The following is a 7554-nucleotide window of genomic DNA, read 5'->3' as shown; positions in this document are numbered from 1 at the left end:
ATCAGGTCAGGTAGCATCTGAGAAATTCCAACATTTGGTTTAAAGTATGGTTACTATAATCCATTGGTGGAAGATTTGTGATTTCAACAATGCAAGCACGTATACACTGGGGCAAATGAATCTGGTTTATTTTGCAAACGTTTATCTTGAAAGCCTTCACTGTAGACACACAAAGGTGGGACAAAGCTTTACTTCCTGTCCTCTTGTTTTGCTCAGGAGGAGGATTTCTCTCATCTATTAGACAAAAATAATAAAAGTCGTGCACAACAATTTTATTTTGTTCATTGAAGTGGTTTCAATGCAGGCAGGCAGCAGATACTCGGTTAAGATTGTCGCGAATGTTATTTTTCAAAATATATTCGTACAATCCACTTTGCTGATTTTTGCAGTTCTAAAAACACCTATTTTGGAGCAGGCACCATCTGGATAATTGCTTCCCCCCACCCCAACCACTTGATGTGCGTGCCAATTGTGTTGTCAACATTGCGGACTGGAAGAAAATATACCCCATAGTGCAGGCTTTATTGAATTCCGTCCCCATGGATTTCCATGTGCCAGCAGCATGTATTGGAAATTTTGGGGAGGTTGCCAGGGAGCCCCACAGGAGTCTTTGGGTCAGTCCTTGGCATTGGGGTCTAATGGGAGTCACAACCCTACACTGTGTGGGGAAGAGTCAACCAGCAGTGATTTTCCCTGATTTGGCCAATTAGATTTTTTTTTATTTCCAAAATATACTTTATTCATAAAAATCTGTGAAAAATACATTACCAGTTACAAACAGCACCAAGTCAAAAAATACAAACATTGCAAGGGAGATCAGTTTCCTTCTATACAATTATGAGTTGCCTCACAACCCTTCCATTTCACATTTTTCGTGCCAGATACATTTTTACATTTTACCGGTGACAGAATTTTCCCGATACAGTTCGAGGGGTTTCCCATGGATCCAGCCCCTCAGTTCAGCTTGGTGGGGGGACCTTACACTGTGGTCCTTCCCCATTGAGCCTTTGCTGCGGCTGCCCCAAGCTTCAGTGTGTCCCTCAGCACGTAGTCCTGGACCTTGGAATGTGCCAGTCTGCAACATTCGGTCGTGGACAACTCTTTGCGCTGGAAGACCAGCAAGTTTCGGGCAGACCAAAGGGCGTCTTTCACCGAATTGATAGTCCTCCAGCAGCAGTTGATGTTTGCCTCGGTGTGCATCCCTGGGAACAGCCCGTAGAGCACAGACTCCTGTGTTACAGAGCTGCTTGGGATGAACCTCAACAAAAACCACTGCATCTCTTTCCACACCTGCTTTGCAAAGACACATTCCAGGAGGAGGTGGGCAACCGTCTCTTCCCCACCACAGCCACCGCGGGGGCATTATGCGGAGGGGGCGAGACTTCGGGTGTGCATGAAGGATCTGACGGGGAGGGCCCTTCTCACCACCAGCCAAGCTACGTCTTGGTGCTTGTTTGAAAGTTCTGGTGATGAGGCATTTCGCCAAATGATTTTGACGGTCTGCTCGGGGAACCATCCGACAGGATCCACTGTCTCCTTTTCCCATAGGGCCTTGAGGACATTCCATGCAGACCACTGCCTGATGGACCGGTGGTCAAAGGTGTTTTCCTGCAGAAACTGCTCCACGAAGGATAGGTGGTACAGCATGGCCCAACTGCATGGAGCGTTCCGCGGCAATGTGACCAGGCCCATCCTTCGCAACACCGGGGACAGATAGAACCTCAGCACGTAGTGACACTTGGAGTTTGTGTACTGGAGCTCTACACACAGCTTGATGCAGCCGCACACGAAGGTGGTCATCAGGATGAGGGCCACGTTGGGTACATTTTTCCTGCCCTTATCCAGAGGTTTGAACATCGTGTCCCTCCGGACCCGCTCCATTTTGGATCCCCAGATGAAGCGGAAAATGGCTCGGGTGACCGCCACAGCGCAGGAGTGGGGTATGGGCCAGACCTGCGTCACGTACAGCAACAACGTGAGCACCTCGCACCCGATGACCAGGTTCTTACCCACAATGGAGAGAGATCGCTGCCCCCACATGCTCAACTTTTGTTGTACCTTGGCTACTCGCTCCTCCCAGGTTTGGTGCATGCCCCGGCCCTTCCGAACCATATCCCCAGCACCGTCAGGTAGTCTGAGCTAACAGTGAAGGGGACAAAGGATCGGTCAGTCCAGTTCCCAAAGAACATGGTCTCGCTGTTGCTGTGGTTAACTTTGGCTCCCGAGGCCAGTTCGAACTGGTCGCAGATACTCATCAGTCTCCGCACAGACAGCGGGTCCAAGCAGAAAACGGACATCATCCATGTACCGGGAGTTTTAACCTGAGTGCCTCCGCTGCCTGGGATTGTCACCCCTCTTATGCTCACATCCTTCCTAATAGACTCAGCAAAGGGTTCAATACAGCAAACAAACAAGACCGGGGAGAGAGGACAGCCCTGTCTGACTCCAGATTTGATCGGGAAACTTTCCGATTCCCACCCATTGATTGAGACTGCGCTACTGATGTTTGTGTAGAGCAGTTGGATCCAATTGCAGATTCCCTCCCCAAACCCCATTTTGGAAAGCACGTGCATCATGTAGGTGTGCGATATCCTGTCAAAAGCCTTCTCCTGGTCCAGGCTGATGAGGCAGGTGTCCACCCTCCTGTCCCGCACGTAGGCGATCGTATCCCTGAGTAGCGCGAGACTATCGGAGATCTTCCTGCCGGGTACAGTACAGGTCTGATCGGGGTGGATCACCAACTCCAGAGCAGACTTGACTCGACTGGCTATGACTTTGGACAGAATCTTGTAGTCAACATTAAGCAGTGAGATGGGCCGCCAATTTCTGATTTCTACCCTCTCCCCCTTCTGCTTGTAAATGAGGGTGATGATGCCTTTCCTCATGGATTCTGACATCCTGCCAGCCAGGAGCATATTCTCGTATACTTCCAGCAGGTCCGGGCCGACCCAGTCCCACAGGGTCGAGTACAACTCGACCGGTAAGCCGTCGCTTCCGGGAGTTTTACTCGTCTCGAAGGACTCGACGGCCTTTGTCAGCTCGTCCAGAGTTAGCAGCTTGTCCAGTCTCTCCCTCCTGCTGTCATCTAAGACCTCTGGGATAGATGACAGGAAGGACTGGGAGGCTCTGCTGTCTGTGGGCTTCGCGTCATACAGCCCAACATAAAAGGATTTGCTGATCCTTTAGTATGTCGGACTGCGAAGACGTTACCGAGCCATCTTCTTCCTTCAGGCTGCTGATAACAGAGCTCTCTCTGTGTACCTTTTGGAAGAAGTAATGCGAGCACGTCTCATCCTGCTCAATGGAGCAGACTCTGGACCGGAAGATGATCTTGGAGGGCTCCTTGGCAAAGAGCGAGGCCTGCTGGCTCTTCACCTCTTGGAGGTCCTCCTTGACCTCGACCCCCATTGACTGCAACCGGAGCAGATTTTGCATACTTTTCTGGAGTCGGGACATTTCCCTCTCTCGCCCTCTGAACACCTTTGTGGATGAAGAACCTCTTGATGTTCTCCTTAATCGCTTCCCACCAGTGAACTGGAGACTCAAAGAGGGGTTTCATGGTCCTCCAACCTTTGCAATCCCTTTTGAGTTCCTCAACGTTCTCTGGGGTCAGCAGTGTAGCATTGAGCTTCCACGTCCCTCTGCCAACCCGCTGGCCGTCCTGTAAGTGACAGTCGGCCAGTAAGAGGCAGTGGTCGGAGAAGAACACCGGATTGACGTAGGTGGATCCGACCGTGACAGCACGGGACACAAACAGGAAGTCAATCCTGGAACGGGCAGACCCGTCCGATCTTGACCATGTGTATCTGCGCTGCGCTCCGTCTGCAGGTTTGCTGAAGACGTCGCGCAGTTTGGCATCTTTAACTGTTTCCATTAGGAATCTGGACGTAGCGTCCAGTTTGCTGTCGTCACTGCCGGATCGTCCAGCCGCATCGATGATGCAGTTGAAGTCACCGCCGAGGATGACCGGCCTGGACGTCGCCAGGAGCAGTGGGAGCTGCTGGAAGACGGTCAGCCGCTCGCTGCGTTGTACCGGGGCGTACACATTGATCAACCGGAGCGGAGCGTTGTTGTACATCACGTCTGCTACGAGGAGGCGACCGCCCACCACCTCCTTAATTTCGGAGATGGTGAAGTTACCTCCCCGCAGCAGAATACCCAGGCCGGAGGAACGGCAATCATTACCCCCCAACCAGATCGATGGCCCGTGGGACAACCATCGCGACCACTGCCTGTAGGTGCTGAAGTGTGGTATTCCACACTCCTGCAGAAACAGTAGGTCAGCTTTGACCTTGGCAAGGTAATCCAAGGTTGAAACACATCGCGTAGTAGATTTAATGCTACGCACATTAATGGAAGCAATTCTTACTCCCATTTTTTAAAGTTAGTTGTTGCTTCCCATCTCATTTGTCCTTGCTAGTCCCAGTCCTTCGGGATGTTCCTGCATACCCATCGTGTGCGCAAGCAGTTTCACGTTTGTTGGGCTCAGAAACCCCTCCTGGTTTTTCATGCAGTGTTTGTTCCGCTGGGGTGACATCGGGGGGGTCTTGTAGGCAGCAAAGATTGGGTTGTCCTCCGCTGCTTCCATCTGTTCCTCCTCGAAAACATCACTGCTCCCGGCTTCCCGGAGCTGAGGTGCGGCAGACGTGTCTTTGCTCCCGGTGTCCCGGAGCTGAGACGCGTTGGCCATGTCGTTACGTGTGGCGCTTTGGGGTTGGGGCACGCCGGGCCCATCACAGCTTCCAGTGCCCGGGGGCTGGGATGCTTTATCTTCCATCTCCTTGGAGTTCTGCCGCCTCTTTTGAAGGGGCTGTCGTTCCAGCATTCCCTCGTCCAGTGAAGAGGAGCTGTTTCAGTCTGATTCCTCTTGCCACTGGTTTGGGTGGTGGCCTGTTCCGCTTTGGGATGTTTTTTCTTTGTGGTTTTCCTCTGGACCACTTGCCACTGACCTGTTTGTCCATCTGCTGCCTCCTCCTCCATTGATTCTGTCTGTGGAGGAGGGGTTTCCGAGCGCAGGGTAGGTGCTGGGTCGCTGATTTCAGCTGCCTCCCCTTCCTTCTCCTTCTCAGGTTGAAGTTCCTCACTGCGGAGAAGGTTGCTGGTCTCCTTTCGAACACCGGACGCCTTCGTTGAACCTTCTCCTGGCCTTTCCTTGGACCTTTCCGCCTGAGCATAACTGAGGCAGCGTTTGGGGCAGGTTTTGTAGAGATGGCCTGCCGCACCGCACAAGTTGCAACACTTAGTCTGCTTACAGTTCTTGGTCTGGTGGCCTTCCTCCTTGCAGTTCTTGCAAACAACCGTGCTGCAGTTGGCCGCCACGTGACCAGATTTGCCACAGGTGCGGCAAACTCTGGGCTTCCCAGCGTCGACCAAGAAGCCTCGACTTCCCCCGATAGCGAAGCTGGAGGGAGGGTGGATGATGGCTCCACTGGGATCGACGTTCAAGGTCACCTTGACCTGCCGCTTGCTGGTTCAAATCCCAGAGGGGTCCTTGACATCAGTGATGCTGCCGGCCACCTCGATGTATCTGGCGAGAAAGGTGAGTACATCCACCACCGGAACATGGGGGTTGTAGAGGTGAAACGTCACCACCCGGTCCCGTTGTGACGGAAGCGTGAAGAGCGGCTCCGCTGTGAGGATCGACAGTGGCGCCCGGTCCCCTTTCTCCTTGAACGCCTTCAGGAACTTGATGCATCCTGCCACGTTCCGGAATGTCACGTCGAAGTATCCGCTGCTGGGGAAATCCTGCAGGCAGAAGACGTCCGTCGCTTGAAATCCGCAGCAATCGAAGAGAATTTTCTTGATGAAGAAGGTGCGATCGACCGGTGCATCTCCTTCCTTGTCCTTCACGACCACCCGAACGGTGTTCCGCACTCCCTGGCCCGAAGCTCGAAGATTGGTTATAGCCATTTTTCTCAAAGCTTCCCCAGGATCAAAAGGCAATGATCATGGTCTCTTCTCAACCAAGTACGCACTGATAAGAACAGATACTACACTTGATCTTAGCCAAAAGGCCGAGAAATTTTGGGGAGGTTGTCAGGGAGCCCCACAGGAGTCTTTGGGTCAGTGTTTGGCATTGGGGTTTAATGGGAGTCACAACCCTACACTGTGTGGGGAAGAGTCACCCAGCAGTGATTTTCCCTGATTTGGCCAATTAGTGGCCAGAGGGCAGGCCAATAAGAGGCCCTCCAACACTGGCGAAGCAGCAGGTTGCCTTTTCAATTAAGAGAGCACGGGTGCCTCAAGATGCAGGTGACCTCTCTACAACTTTTTAAACTTTTAATTAAAAAATAGACTCAGCAGCCGGGCCACCATTGTGAAGGGGGATTGTGGAGTGGGAAACCCCTCCAAAGGGTGGCCTGTGGCTGCAGCTGAAGCCAGGCAAGTGGGAGGGCCTCAAAGCCTGCCTGGAGTGCTGGCCACGCCCCTGCCGCTGGAAGGTTGCCTCCAGGCAACCAGCCTAATCCCTGATGCCTTGGGGGCCTTGAGGCTGACTGGAACTTTCCAGACAATAGGTTTTAATAGGCCTTTGAAGAGTCTTAATTGGCAACCTGCCACTTGCTGCTGCCCCCACCCCACCCCCCCACCACCATCCCGCCTCGAGGAAAATGGCCCAGGGGCAGGATGGTACTGGCAAATTGGCAGACCAGCCAGTGGCCGTGGCTTTTAGCACCCGCTTGTCTCTCTGCTCGCCTCCGTTGGGGGCTAAAAATCCTAAAAATGAGAAACAGTCTTGAAATGCTGGGTGCTTCTGAGCTGCCAACTGAAATTTAATCTTCCCAAACAGAAAATATCGCCATGAATGACATTTAAACTGGATTTACAAAACAAAAACCCCTTTGATCTCTAACTGATCAAAGATCTGCCAAATAACAATTAGCTTCGAAGTTTCCTAGTAAGACACAGTTATTGGCCTAAAAGGGACACATTAAACTGCACTTTAACATCAGAATAATATATTGCTCACTGCATGTTTAAATGTTCCTGTCCTTATACAGCAGCATAATCTCCAACCTATCATGAACAGTGCCACCGGAAATCAGTCAGTATGTAATAATTAACTTATAAAATATTACACTGTTGGTTGCGAGTTACTGGGCGTGAAAATTGGCACAGTGGTGCCCGTTGTTTGGGTGCCATTCTGAGACCAAAATGGCACCCAATGCCTGCGCACACACTTCTGCGGTGAATCATGGTTGACACCATATTGTGAGGGTGTTAGCGCGTGCAGCTAAGATCCATTGGAGGTATGAGGAGTAGGCAGCTCATGACATCGATCAATGTGTTGCCATTTTGGAGCTCCAGCTAATGCCATTTCTTAGCCTCGTAGAGTCGAACATGTGTTAAGTAGCATGAACAACACTCCCATCAGTGATATTTAAAGAGATTATCAATTACTTACAGGCTAGATGCTGGTCTATTTCTTCTGCCTGTTGCTGGAATTCTACAATCATTTGGTAATATCCATAGTTGTTTCAAGTTGCAAAAGTCTACTGGGAGTGACGTGGCAGATCTTGTTGACTGCAAGGCTTCTGCATAAACCAGTTACTGCCA

General features: G+C 51.5%; 1 pseudogene; it reads right to left on the bottom strand.

The window, feature by feature from the left end:
• Window positions 1–5917: 5917 nt before the first annotated feature.
• Window positions 5918–6026, bottom strand: LOC137379304 (U2 spliceosomal RNA; annotated as a pseudogene).
• Window positions 6027–7554: the final 1528 nt, after the last annotated feature.

This window comes from Heterodontus francisci, chromosome 17, assembly GCF_036365525.1.
Source record: "Heterodontus francisci isolate sHetFra1 chromosome 17, sHetFra1.hap1, whole genome shotgun sequence".
In the NCBI taxonomy this organism is placed as follows: domain Eukaryota; kingdom Metazoa; phylum Chordata; class Chondrichthyes; order Heterodontiformes; family Heterodontidae; genus Heterodontus; species Heterodontus francisci.
Note: the sequence above shows the minus strand (reverse complement) of the source record. Positions and strands in the feature narration are given on the sequence as shown.